This window comes from Rhinolophus sinicus, linkage group LG01, assembly GCF_036562045.2.
Source record: "Rhinolophus sinicus isolate RSC01 linkage group LG01, ASM3656204v1, whole genome shotgun sequence".
NCBI classification, from domain to species: Eukaryota; Metazoa; Chordata; class Mammalia; order Chiroptera; family Rhinolophidae; genus Rhinolophus; species Rhinolophus sinicus.
In genome coordinates this window covers 111,763,834-111,777,393 of record NC_133751.1, presented here as the reverse complement: position 1 = coordinate 111,777,393, position 13,560 = coordinate 111,763,834, and the positions used below count along the sequence as shown (strand labels likewise).

At 41.2% G+C, this 13,560-nt stretch overlaps 1 pseudogene; it reads left to right on the top strand.

The window, feature by feature from the left end:
* Positions 1 to 350: 350 nt before the first annotated feature.
* On the top strand, positions 351 to 5,484 carry LOC141572111 (cytochrome c oxidase assembly protein COX19-like; annotated as a pseudogene).
* Positions 5,485 to 13,560: the final 8,076 nt, after the last annotated feature.

The following is a 13,560-nucleotide window of genomic DNA, read 5'->3' as shown; positions in this document are numbered from 1 at the left end:
AGGAAATAGACATACAAGCCCAGGAAGTAGAGAGAGTCCCAAGGAAAATGAACCTAAACAGGTCCACACCAAGACACATTATAATTAAAATGGCAAAGGTTAAAAACAAAGAGAATCCTAAAAGCAGCAAGAAAAAGACAACTAGTTACTTACAAGGGGGCTCCCATAAGACTATCAGCTGATTTTTCAACAGAAACTTTGCAGGCCAGAATGTGGAGAGCTTCTGAAGTCTCAAAGCTCTTTCTGTAACCAGAGTCAGAGCTTGTGTGTCTCAGCAGCTCTGTTTACCCCTGCATGGATCCACCCAGATAAGTGGAGGTGGGGGCATGTTAGATTGTAAGAGGTGTCTCTGAGCAATTGCGACTACCAGTCCACAGTTATCTTGCCCCTACAGTTCCTTCCCTTTCACCGGAATTAGTTGCAGTGTGAGTCTGTGGCTGTGGGGACTGAAGATCTCTGAGCTGTAAATATTCTCTTCTTTTGATCTGAGACTGCTACTGTTTCTTCTGGAGTCTGTTTCTAGCACTGGGAGGGTGGGGAGGGGTTCGCCAGGCACTGTGCCTATATCTTCCATCTTCTGCTTGGCAGTGAGGGATTAAGCCACCAATCTCACCCTTTTTCCCTCAGTCTTTGCTCTGAGGTCTAGGCCGTGATTGTTGAGTTCAGCCATGTTATATGCTGATCCCTCAGGCTGGACTATAGGCCATAAGGGGAGCACTAGCAGTCTGAATTTTTCCTTCTACCATGACTGTGGTAGCTCTGGACTACAGGGAACTCTGAGCTCCGGTCTGCATCCTGCAGCCCAAGACCCACGTCTTCACACTTCCACCTTCCCTCCCCCACTCACCCAATTTCCCAGCCTTTACATGATTTCAATTGCAGGTCTCAGGCATTCCTGTGTTCCGTGTAGGGAGTCCTTTGTTGAATCATAGCTGTTCAATTTGTTGTAGGTGCCAGGGGAGATTTCAAGAAGTTCTCCCCACACCACCATTTCTGTGATGTCACCACTTTGAATATTTCTGTCCACTGGTGTGCCCAATATAAGAACTCACTCTTGTAGATGCCTAGGAAGAGAAATAATAATTAATTAATTGCCATGAATAACCAAGGTAACAAGACAGCTCACACACACATAAAAAGAGTCTCTAGAAAATGAACTGAAAGACATAAAAAATGTGACTTAAATGACAGAGAATTCAAGACTGCAGTTCTGAAAAAACTCAACAAGATATAAGAAAACAAAGACAGGAAGTTTAATGAACTCAGAAACACATTCAAAGAACAAAATGAACATTCTCCCAAAGAGATGGAAATAGAACTGACTCTGGGTGGTGAACACACCGTGTGAATTGTACACCTGAAACCTATGTAACTTTACTAACAATTGTCACCCCAATAACTTTAATTTAAAAAAAGAACCAAATAGAAATTTGGAGATTCAGAACTCAATAAAAACAATGAAGAATGAAATAGCCAGCTTAGGTAATAGAGCTGACCAGATGGAGACAAGAATCAGTGACATCAAAGATAGAAATCTGGAAATGACACAGATGGAAGAAGAGAGATTTGAGAGTTAAAAGAAATGAAAAAACTCCATCAGAAAGAGCAACATAAGAATAATGGGCATACCAGAAGGAGAAGAAAGGGAGAAGGGAACAGAGAGTATATTCAAACAAACAGTTGATGAAAATTTGAGAATTTGTGGAAAGAACTGCATTGCCGAATACAAGTAGCAAATAGAACACCTAATTACCTCAATCTCAACAGGAAGCTTCTCCAAGGCACATTGTATTGAAGCTGTCAAAAAATAACAGCAAAGAAAGAATCCTCAAGGAAGCCAGGGAAAAGAAGATGGTAACCCACAAAGGAAAGCCCATTAGATTCTCATCCAATTTTTCAGCAGAAACTCTACTTGCCAGAAAGGAGTGGAATCAAATATTCAAATATTGAAAGAGAGAAATTATGACCCAAGAATAATATATCCAGTAAAGATATCCTTTAGATATGAAGGAAGAATAAAGACATTTCCCGACATACAGAAGCTATGGAAATTTTCTAACATAACCTGCAGTACAAGATATATTGAAGGAGGCGATTTGACCTGAAACAAAAAAGGAAAAGAATACAAAATCATGAGTGGGACTACGAACAGACAGACAGAAGCAGGAAATGGCAACACCTACACCAAATAAGACACTATACACTTAAACATAACATACAGGGTAAAGAAGTAAAAAAATTTTAAAAAATTTAAAAAACCAAAAAACACACAAAAATACTACTTGCTAATGCAGAAATCAACTCCCAGCATAAATAGGGATAATTTGTGACAACAGAAACATAAAAGGGGAGAGACTAAAGGCCTGAATTGGCAAGAGAATGGAAAAGGAGGCATAATGAAGAAAATGGAATACTCTAAATATGAAACTTTCTTTTACATAAACTTAATGGTAACCACTCAAAAAATTCAGAACTAAAATATGTAACATAAAAAAAGAGGAAACACGGGGAGAAATCATAGAATATCACCACACTGAAATAACAAAGAGCAACAAAAAAATCAAAGAAACAATGGAGACTCCATCCAAACAGAAAACAAAAGATAGAATGATAAGAAATCCTCATATATCAATAATCACCCTAAACGTAAATGGAATGAACTCACCAATAAAGGCACAGAGTAGACGATTGGATCAAAACACTAAACCCAACCATATGCTGCCTCCATGTGACATATCTCAGCTACAAAGACAAATATAGACTCAAAGTGAAAGAGTGGAAATTGATACTCCAACCGAATGGTATTCAGAGAAAAGCAGGTGTATTCATACTGATAACAGATGAAACACTTCAGGTTAAAAAAGGTAACGAGAGAGAAAGATGGACATTTCATAATGATAAAGGGGACTATACAACAAAAAGACACAACAGTCATCAATATTTATGCCTCCAATCAGGGAGCACCAAAATATAACAAACAACTACTAACAGAACTAAAGGGAGAAATTGAACAAAACACAATTATAGTAGGGGATCTAAACAAATCATTGAGAGCTATGGTTAGGTCATTCAAATAGAAAATAAATGAAGAAATATCAGCCCTAAATGACACATTAGATAAAATGGACATACTTGACATTTATAGAGCATTTAATCCTCGAACATCAGACTACACATTCATTTCTAGTGTACACGGAACAGTCTCAAGGATAGACCACATATTGGGACATAAAACTAAGCTCAGCAAATTTAAGAAGACTGAAATCATACCAAGCATATTCTCTGATCACAAGGCTTTCAAATTGAATATCAACTGCAAAAAGAAAGCATGAATAACCACAAATATGTGTAGATTAAACTACATGCTTTTAAGGAACAACTGGGTCAAAGAAGACATAAGACGAGAGATCAAAAGATACATAGAAGCAAATGAGAATGAAAATCCCACCAAAATTATTTGGATGCAGCAAAAGCAGTAATAGAAGGGAAATTTATATCATTACAGTCTTATCTGAAGAAAGAAGATAAATCCCAGATAATCTCACATTACACCTCAAAGAACTGGAAAAAAGCAGAACCAAAGTCAGCAGAAGTAAGGAAATAATAAAAATCAGAGTAGAACTAAATGAAACAGAGAACTAAAAGATAATAGAAAATATTCATGCAACAAAGAACTCGTTCTTTGAAAAGATTAATAAAAGTGGCTAGCCTCCGTAAGATTAAAGGAGAAAAGACACAAATAAAGAAAATCATAAATGAAAGAGGGGTGGTTATCACAGATACCACAGAAATACAAAGGATCACCCAAGAATACTATGAAGGACTATATACCACCAAATTCAATAACCTAGAAGAAATGGACAAGTTCTTAGATTCTGCCTTCCCAGGCTGAATCACAAAGAACTGGAAAATCTAAATAGACCAATCAACAGTAAGAAAATTCAATCAGTCATCCAAAACCTTCCCAAAAGCAAAAGTCCAGGACCAGATAGCTTCACTAGTGAATTCTACCAAACATTCAAAGAGGATCTAATAGCTGTTGTCCTCAAACTCTTCTAAAAAGTTGAAGAAGAGACAATACTCCCTAACTCACGCTATGAAGCCAACATCACCCTGATATCAAAGCCTGGCAAGGATAAACCCCACAAAATAAAATTACAGATCAGTATCTCTGATGAATACAGATGTAAAGATCCTAAACAAAATTCTAGCAAACCGAATACAACAATGCATTAAAAAGATTACACATCACGACCAAGTGGGCTTTATCTCAGGGGCACAAGGATGGTTCAACATATGTAAATTGATCAATGTGATACATCACATGAAAAAAATAAAGGACAAAAATCATATGATTATACCAAGAGATGCTTGACAAGATACAACGTCCATTTATGATTAAAATACTTAATAAAATGGGTACAGAAAGAAAATACTGTAACATAACAAAGGCCATAAATGACAAACCCTCAGTTAATATCATAACTAATAGTGAAAAACTGAAGCCCTTTGCTCTATGTTCAGGAAAAAGAGAGGGTTGTCCCCTATCACCACTGTTATTCAACATAGTGTTGGAAGTCCTAGCCAGAGAAATCAGGTAAGAAAAAGAAATAAAAGGTATCCGAATTTGGAATGAAGAAGTTAAATTGTCACTTTTTGCAGATGACATGAAACTATATGTAGAACACCCTAAAGACTACACCAAAAAGTTATTAGAAACAATAAACAAATACAGTAAATTTGCTGGCTCCAAAATCAACATACAAAAATCCACTGCAGGCTCACCTGGCTGGCCTACGCACAGTGTGTGTCATGTTCAGGGGCTCCAGTGCCACCATCATGTCCATGGCCATGAACTTTGGTTCCAAGAGCTTCCAGCTGTGGTCCCCGAACAAGGGCAGCTTCCTGCTGGACCACTTCAGTGAATGTAAGAAAATTCATTAAGTGTCTCCATGAAAATAATTCTGAAAATGCTTTGTGCAGAAACAAATAAAAATATTTAGAACACAGAATGGAGAGGCAACTGATGGCACAAGGACCACTGAAAAAACTGGATTTGGAGATTTGATAGATGGAAAATCAGAGACAAAAAAAACTAAATTTTGATGGGAAGGACACTGCTGGGCTATGTCTGGGATCGTCTAGCATAAAGTGGTGGCCTAACCTTGTCACCTTGATGGTTTACTTACGAGATGGTGTGACTGACAAAGGGGTGCCCAGAGTGCCCTCGAAGTGTCTCATGAAATCAGAAGACACACCTCCTTGGTGGGCAGGGCTCATAGCTGGCGGCGTGACTCATGCTCTGAAAACCCCAGCTTAGTTCGAAAACTTATCCTTCTTTTTAGATTCTCATTTCCTCCAGAGCATTAAGCTTTATTTTTAAATCCATGTATGTGATGGAGTCTCTGAGAGGCCCATTACAGATGGGGGAGAATGCTGAGGAAGGTCCCATTAGTGAGTGGACAACTAAGCTCTCCTGTGAACTGTGGCTTTATACTATCATACTCTGAACATATTTTCAGTACCAGCGTGCTAAATGTTCATACATTTCAGCCTGTTATGTAGACAGATGCTGTCAGAAAACTATTCCCTAGCAAAATGGTTTCCTTTTGCTTGTTTCGTTTGTTTAACAAAATAAAAGACAAAGTAGGAAGTGAGGAATGGTGTGGCTTTTGTCAGGTTTGACTTCTCGAGCTTCATCTAAGGATGCCTGAACACTATGTATCTTTCTAATCACAAGGTCATTTTCTGACTTGTATCAGACTGTATTTATAAAACTACATGTTTAATTTCAGTAACTCATTTGCTGTAACTCTGAAGAACAGAATGCCAGTACATTTGTAGTTGGACTTACACAGTGCCTTGCAGGTTTCCCCCCCAAGAACACCCACACTTAGATGCCCACCAGCATTCTCTCCTGGGTCCTCTGAGCAAGTTAGAGTAGCAGTACCACAGCAGCCCAGCTGGTACCAGAATTGCCTGTGGGGCATTTAAAGGAAAAGAATCCTGACCCAAGATTTCTGGGGGAATTTGGTATGTGACCAGGATTCAGAATAAGAAGCAGAATGCTGAGTTCATGTGGATCTGGGCCTGCCTGCCCTGGGACCTGTCCCCCATCTCTGGTACTGTCTTCCTTCCCTGACTCCTGGTCAGCTGGCTTTTCTCCCAGTGTGGCCAGTGGAAGATGGTGATGGGATAATCTGGGACTTGTCCCTCTCGGACAGCAGCCCTGGAGGTGGCTGCATCTTCTCCAGGCTCCTGCAGATGAGGACAGCTGACCTTGACGAGCCTGGGCTCCAGGAAATTACTGCCCTCCACTCCTCAGCCATGGGTGTTAAGGCATGTCTCTCCCGTGCCCAGTTCTGTGTATTAACACCCTGCTTTCAGTCCTGCAGTGATGGACGTCTCTTGGTGAGACCTTCCCTGAATCAAGTCCCTCCCATGCTGGCTCCATTCCCACGGTGCCGACTCAGTACCATCTGCCTTGTTGATGGGGTGGGACCAACTACTACTATCTGCAGCTGGTCACTGTTCATTCTTTAGTCTCTATCGAAAGCCTTTGATGGTATGCTTCAGATTTTTTGCATATTGTCTAGTCTATGAAGTCTTGGTTTTCATCACCAATCCAAACTGAGCCATCAACTATTTTGTATTTTCTAACAGCACAAAATTACATATGCAGATATTTATTGCAGCATTTTTTGTAGTGATAAACCATGACGTGCCCCAAATGCCCATCCATATGAGTGCTTGAGTAAACAAGCTCATACACGCCGCATGTCATGTGCAGCACAGAAAGGAATGGGGACAGTGGGGCGTCTGTCAGCTGACATGGAGTGACTTTGAACTACGAACATACTGTCAAGTATAGAAAGCAGAATCCAAAAGTATATCTGCAGTATGTTAAAATGAGAAATGTGGGGTGGCCAGTTGGCTCAGTTGGTTAGAGCGCAGTGCTCATAACACCACGGTCACCAGTTTGATTCCCCATGGGCCAGTGAGCTGCACCCTCCACAACTAGATCGAAAACAGCGACTTGACTTGGAGCTGATGGGTCCTGGAAAAACACAGTTCCCCAATATTCCCCAATTTTTAAAAAATGCAAAATGAGGATTCTGATTAAAAAAACAAGATGTAGAAGAAACTTTAGAAATACCTGTATAGTTTTACAAAAAATAAACTCAAAGACAAGCCAGAAACTGGTGAGAAGGATCACTGCCATTCATGTCCAACATTTTCGAAAAATAAGCCAGGGAATGGGAACCAAAATGGAACACCCACATCATGTTACAAATGTGACCTTTGACCACATGAGGGTAGAGGTGAGACAACAGCTGAGTGACTTTGGAAGCTGGATTTTCACTAAACCTAGAATAAAAAGACAAGATTTTGTGCCCTAGTTAGTAAGTTTCTTTCTCACATGGGTGACAGCTCTGGTACTGTATCCTCAGACTGAAAAGCTAGACGTATGCTGTGGGTAAGAGCTGGGTGTGATGAACTGGTTTGCTGACATAGGACAGCAGCTACACACAGCAATAGACAGGCATGCACATGCGACTTCATACAATGCTTCCAGCTCAGCACTGCGGCCTGGAAGCAGAGAGACCCAGTGGCAAGGTGCACACCCAGCGCCCAGATCCTGGGTTCCAACATTATCTCCAGCAAAAGGACAGGGCTCCTTGAAATGGCTGACTCCAGGGCCAAGGCCAGGAAAGTACAAGGTGAGCCTGGACCATCTCGTGTCTGAACCAAGGAATTGCTAAAAAGCAGATGGTGCTTGTTGAAAGCGAGTAGGCCAACAGAGGTGCTCCCAATGGCCAAATCTGGGACACTGAGCAATGATAGTATGAAGATGGTAATGAGTTATCGTCCTCAGAATAAATTACTACCCACATCGCTGAATGACTCAAGTTGACAGGGGGGGGGGGGGAAGGGGAGGGAACAGCTCCTGAGAGGACGAGCCACCGTTGGTAAATACCGTAGTAACAAGGGTTGCAGAAAGACACTTCAGTGGGGTTAGTGGGCAGTGTGTGATATGGTCAGGGTGTTGGCCTTGCCCTGAGGACCTGCGCTCAGTCGTTTAGTGATTACTAAGGGGACAAGAGATGTACAGTGTTGTCACCATAACCAGCTGGTCACACTGGGAGAGGGGCCTCTCCACAGCTGGTGCCCCCACCTGCTGCCCCAACTAGGCACAGTATCACTTCTGAGGTTTTATTGCCAAGAATGCATAACCTCAATCTACTGAGGGACCTACTACAGATGAGGACCAGCACTCTTCAGAAGTGTCACGGCCCTAAGACACACACTGAGGGGCTGTCCCCGATGTGAGGTTGCGGGAAGGAGCTGTGGGCAGTGGGCAGGACCCCAGCTCTACAGATCGGTCCTGGGCTCTTGGATGCTTACTCTGTGATTACATGAGATGTTATTTGGAGAAGTGGGCACACGAACTTTGTCCTACTTTTGCAATTTTTTAAAAGTCTGAAATGACTGAAAAGGGTACACATTTTGTAGCAAACCTTTGCAGTGGAACTTTCTATATGCGATTGAATAAGCTCTCATTTTCAAAGACATCCAGCCAATTCCAAGTAGGGCAATGAAGGTGTAAATGGTCTGGGAGGACAGAAGACAGGAGGAAGAGGAGCAGTCTGAACATAGTGGTGGTGGGGGGAGCAGCTGCCTTTCTCACAAAGGAGCCGCAGCTTCCTGAGCTGCCTATGACATTTGGAGCCAGACGTCCTATCTGCTGCTGTCAAAGCGGACACCAGATGTTTTTGATATTCCAACACTTGGTCAACAAAAAACGTGTTTTCTTTCTCATGTACACTCATCAGGATATACAACACTTATTAAAAGGTGCCCAGAGACAATTTCCAGGATGTTTTCCAAGGACTCTCCCGAGGCAAGAGACGTCAGAGGTCAGGCAGCCAGGCTCCGGCCGGGGCCCTCCTTAGTCTGGCTTGCTCCAGCCCGGGCCTCATCCACACAATTCTTATCGAGGAGCTCGGGTGCAGGGCTGCATCCCCCTACTGCCAGCGATGTCCCAGCCTTCAGGAGCAAGCCAGATCTTCCCCTCCTGAAGAGTTCTGTATGACCTTCCTGCCCCAGCTCTAACCACTCACCATAAACTCGGTGGTTTAAATACAACTTCATCAAGTTACAGTCTGGAGTGTGGAGTCTGAAATGTGCCCAGAAGCTCTGGGGAGAATGTTTCCTGTCTTTTCCAGCGTCGAGAGGCACCCGTGTGCCTTGCATGTGTTCCTGTCCCTCCTCCTCCCTGGCCTCTGCCTCGTCATCTTCTCTCTGACTCTGGTCTCCCATAAGGACACAGTGACGCCCTTGTCCACCCTGATTGTGCAGGACCACCTCTCATCTCCACATCCTTAGTCACCCCTGCAGGCAGACTCAGGCTGCAGGGCTAAGGCTGTTACTGTGCCCAGCGCACTGCCCCAGACAGAAGGCCACTGGCCATGACCAGGGAGCAACCCTGAGCTGCTCAATGTGTATTGGTGCCCACATCACAGCTGATCCCAGCCCCTGGGACTCATGCTCTGGGGCAGCTGTGGGGTTTGTCCTGATTCTCACAACAACCCAGTCATGGATGGCACCCCTACAGGGCTGAGTGTAAATATATGTTCTGAAATTTCTGGCACTTACTGGGCTGGTAAATGACAGAGGGGGTAGGTCTACACTTCTAATAAACAGGCTCAGAAAGTCAGAAAAAGCCAGTACATGTGTGAATGGCCCAATTCTTGTATGGAGTCTGTTCATGACACCTGTTCCCCAGATGGCATAGCTTACATCACATAACTTTCCTTACATATTTTATAACAAACATGTCATATTTTTATATAAACAATAAAACCATTAGTTTAAAGAAAAAAAGTCCATTGCATTCCTATATACTACAGTGACATCTCAGAAAAAAAATTAAAAAAAAAAAAAAACAATTCCTTTTGCAATTGCAGCAAAAAGAATAACTAGGAATAAACTTAACCAAAGATGTGAAAGACCTATGAATTGAAAACTATAAGACATTTTTGAAAGAAATTGAAGCAGACTCAAAGAAATGGAAAGACATTACACGTTCAAGGATTGAAACAATCAACATAGTTAAAATGGCCATATCACCCAAAGCAATACACAGATTTAATGCAATCCCCATCAAAATCCCAATGACTTTTTTTTAAACAAATAGAACAGAAAGTCATCAGATTTGCATGGAACCACAAAAGACCCCGAATAGCCAAAACAATCCTAAGAAAAAAGAGTAATGCTAGAAGTATAACACTCCCTGCCTTCAACTTGTAGAGCAACTAATCCAAACAGCATGGAATTGGCAGAAAAACAGACACACAGACCAATGGAATAGAATTGAAAACCCAAAAATAAACCCACATAAACATGGACAGATAATTTTTGAGAAAGAAGACAAAAACATACAATGGAGAAAAGACAGCTTCTTCAAAAATGGTGCTGGAAGAACTGGAAAGAAGCATGCAAAAGAATGAAACTAGATTGCTATGTGTCACTATGTACCAAAATTAACTCAAAGTGGATCAAAGACCTAAATATAAGGCCTGAAACAATAAACTGCACAGTAAAATAACGTAGGTACTAATCTTATGGACCTTGGGTTCAAAGAGGATTTTATGAATTTGTCCTCCAAGGCAAGGAAATTAAAAACTAAAATAAATGAATGGGACTATTATCAAACTAAAAAGCTTCTGCACAGCAAAAGAAACCACTGACAAAACTAATAGGTAACCAACCAAATGGGAGAAGATATTTGCAAACAATGCCTCCAATAAGGGGCTATATCCAAAAATATAAGGAACTCATAAAACTCAACAAAAGGACCAAAAAAAAAAAAAAAAAAAAAGACAAAACAATCCAATTTAAAAAATGGGCAAGGGCCTGAATAGACATTTTCCCAGAGGACAAACAGATGGCCAATAGACATGAAAAGATGCTCAATATCACTAATCAACAGAGAAATGCAAATAAAAACCACAATGAGACATCACTTCACACCAGTCAGAATGGCTATCATTGACAAGACAAATAACAAGTGTTGGAGAGGCTGTGGAGAAAAAGGAACCCTCATACACTGTTGGTGGGAATGCAGATTGGTGCAGCTGCTATGGAAGGCAGTGTGGAGGTTCCTCAAAACATTAAGAAGAGAATTACAATATGACCCAGCAATCCCTCTCCTGGGTATATACTCAAAAAATCTGACATTTATCCATAAAGATGTATGTGCTCTGATGTTCACTACACCTTTATTTACAGAAGCCAACACATGGAAACAACCCAAGTGTCCTTCGATAGATGACTGGAGAAAGAAGTGGTATATGCACACAATGTAATACTATTCTGCCATAAGATGACATAGTGCCATTTGCGACAACATGCATAGATCTTGAGATTATTATGCTAAGCGATATAAGTGAGACAGAAAAAGTCAAGAACCATATGATTTCACTGGTATTTGGGATATGAAACTGAAAGCAACCAAGGAACAAGACAGACAAATAAATAAAAACGCACAGACTCAGACAATAGTTTAGCGATTTCCAGAGGGTGAAGGGGGAGGAGGTGGTAGATGAGGGTAAACAGAATCAAATACATGGTGATACAAAGAGATCTGACTTGGGGTAGTGAACACACAATGTGATATATAGGTGATGTATTAACAGAAATGTACACTTGAAACCTATGAAACTTTACTAACCCAATAAACTTGAATTAAAGAAAAATAAAACACGGCCAGTGCAGTAGCTCAGGTGGTTGTAGCGCAGTGCTCCTAACAGAGGTCGCCGGTTAGATTCCCACATGGGTCAGTGAGCTTTGCCGTCTACAGCTAAGACTGTGAACAATGGCTCTCCCTGGATCTGGGCTTCCTTGAGCAGCCGGAGGTCATCGGCGTGAGCTCCCGCAGGCTGCTGTGTGCTGCTCTGTACTGCTGCGGGCTACTGTGCGCTGCCAAGAGTAGTCGGTGGCCAGTGTGAGTGGCCGGGGCACCTTATGTTGCCATGAGTGTGAGAGCTGCCTTGAGTTGCTGTAAGCGAGCTGCTGTGAGCTGCTGTAATTGGCCAACCCATGACCGGAGACCGACTGCCTCAGCCGAGGGGAACAAAAGGCTCATAATACCATCATGGGCCAAGGAGCTGTGTCCTACACAACTAGACTGAGAAACAATGGCTTGAACTGGAGGGGGGATGGAGGGAGGTGGAAGAAGGGGAAAAAACAACAAACAAAACAAAAAAACCATGAATGACAGAAGTAAATAAAAAAAAATGTGGACTATGAACTGGATGCACTTAAAGTGACTTTTTTGTTTTAATGTTTCTGACAAATCTTTACACTCTTCCGAGTGAACATCAGGTAAAAGATCAGACCCTCTCAAGCTGGAGAAAAGATGTGTTATCACTCTGCTTTTGTAGTGCTTGCCTTCATGTATTAAAACTGTATCTCAATTTAAAAAGTAGCATTAAAAAAAGTTTAAGTGATTTTTAAATACTGGGTGTTCTAGTTTTTAACCAATTTATATTGTTTCCCACATTAAAATCAGAATCATATAAAAAGGATTCTGATCTTAGTTTGTGCAAAACTTCGTACAACTAATGATTTATAAAAGAAATCTTTACCAAGTGCCAAGCCTGGTGCTTGCTATACATGCTTTCAAGTTGAGGGTCACTAACTAGAAACCAGGTGACCACGCTTAGCAGCGTCAGTGATCATTCATGTTGACAGCATGTACTACTGATAGGATGAGAAATGTTGTTTTGTTTGTTTTTACCTATGTGGTCTTCCTACCATAGAAACTGTAATTCCAGTGCAATCATTTAAAAAAAAAAAAATCAAACACCAAAATGAGAGATATTCTACAAAATACTTGACAAGTATTCATCAACTGTCAAGGTATTAAAAAACACGGAAGACATGAACAAATGTCACAGACCAGTGGAAGTTAAGGAGATATGACAATTAAGTGTAATATGGAATAGTGGATGAAATCTTGGAATACTAAAACACTAGAGAAAAACTAGAAAACCCCCCAAAAATGTGTTTAGTTAATAATGTATCAATGTTAGTTAAGACAAATGTACTAGTGCAATAAAAAACATTAACAAGGGAAACTGTGTGACAAATTAATTGCAATTACTGCTGTAACTTCTTTAAATCTGCATCTATGCCAAACAAAAGCAAAACTTTAAAAAAATGTACTCCAGTTTAGATCATTTCCTTTAGTTTCCTATAAATTAAGAATTTTCTAAAAACTCAAGCACGTACAGATACCTTTTGACTTTCACTTCCCTTTTGGTTGTGCAATAAGCTCATGAGTACGAAGGTGTCAAGAAACTGAGGAGAGGCAAAAATATTCTCTTAGCTGCTAGAACTCTCCAGCCGGAAGGCGTGCTGGCTCAGTCCCTGCTTCACCAGCTCTGGAGATCTCATGATACAGCCTTCATGCGGCTTTGGGCTCTTACTCCTGGCTTTCTTTGGCAGGGAAGTCACTAAGTTAATTGCCAGTATAAAAGAAATAATTGTCCTCCA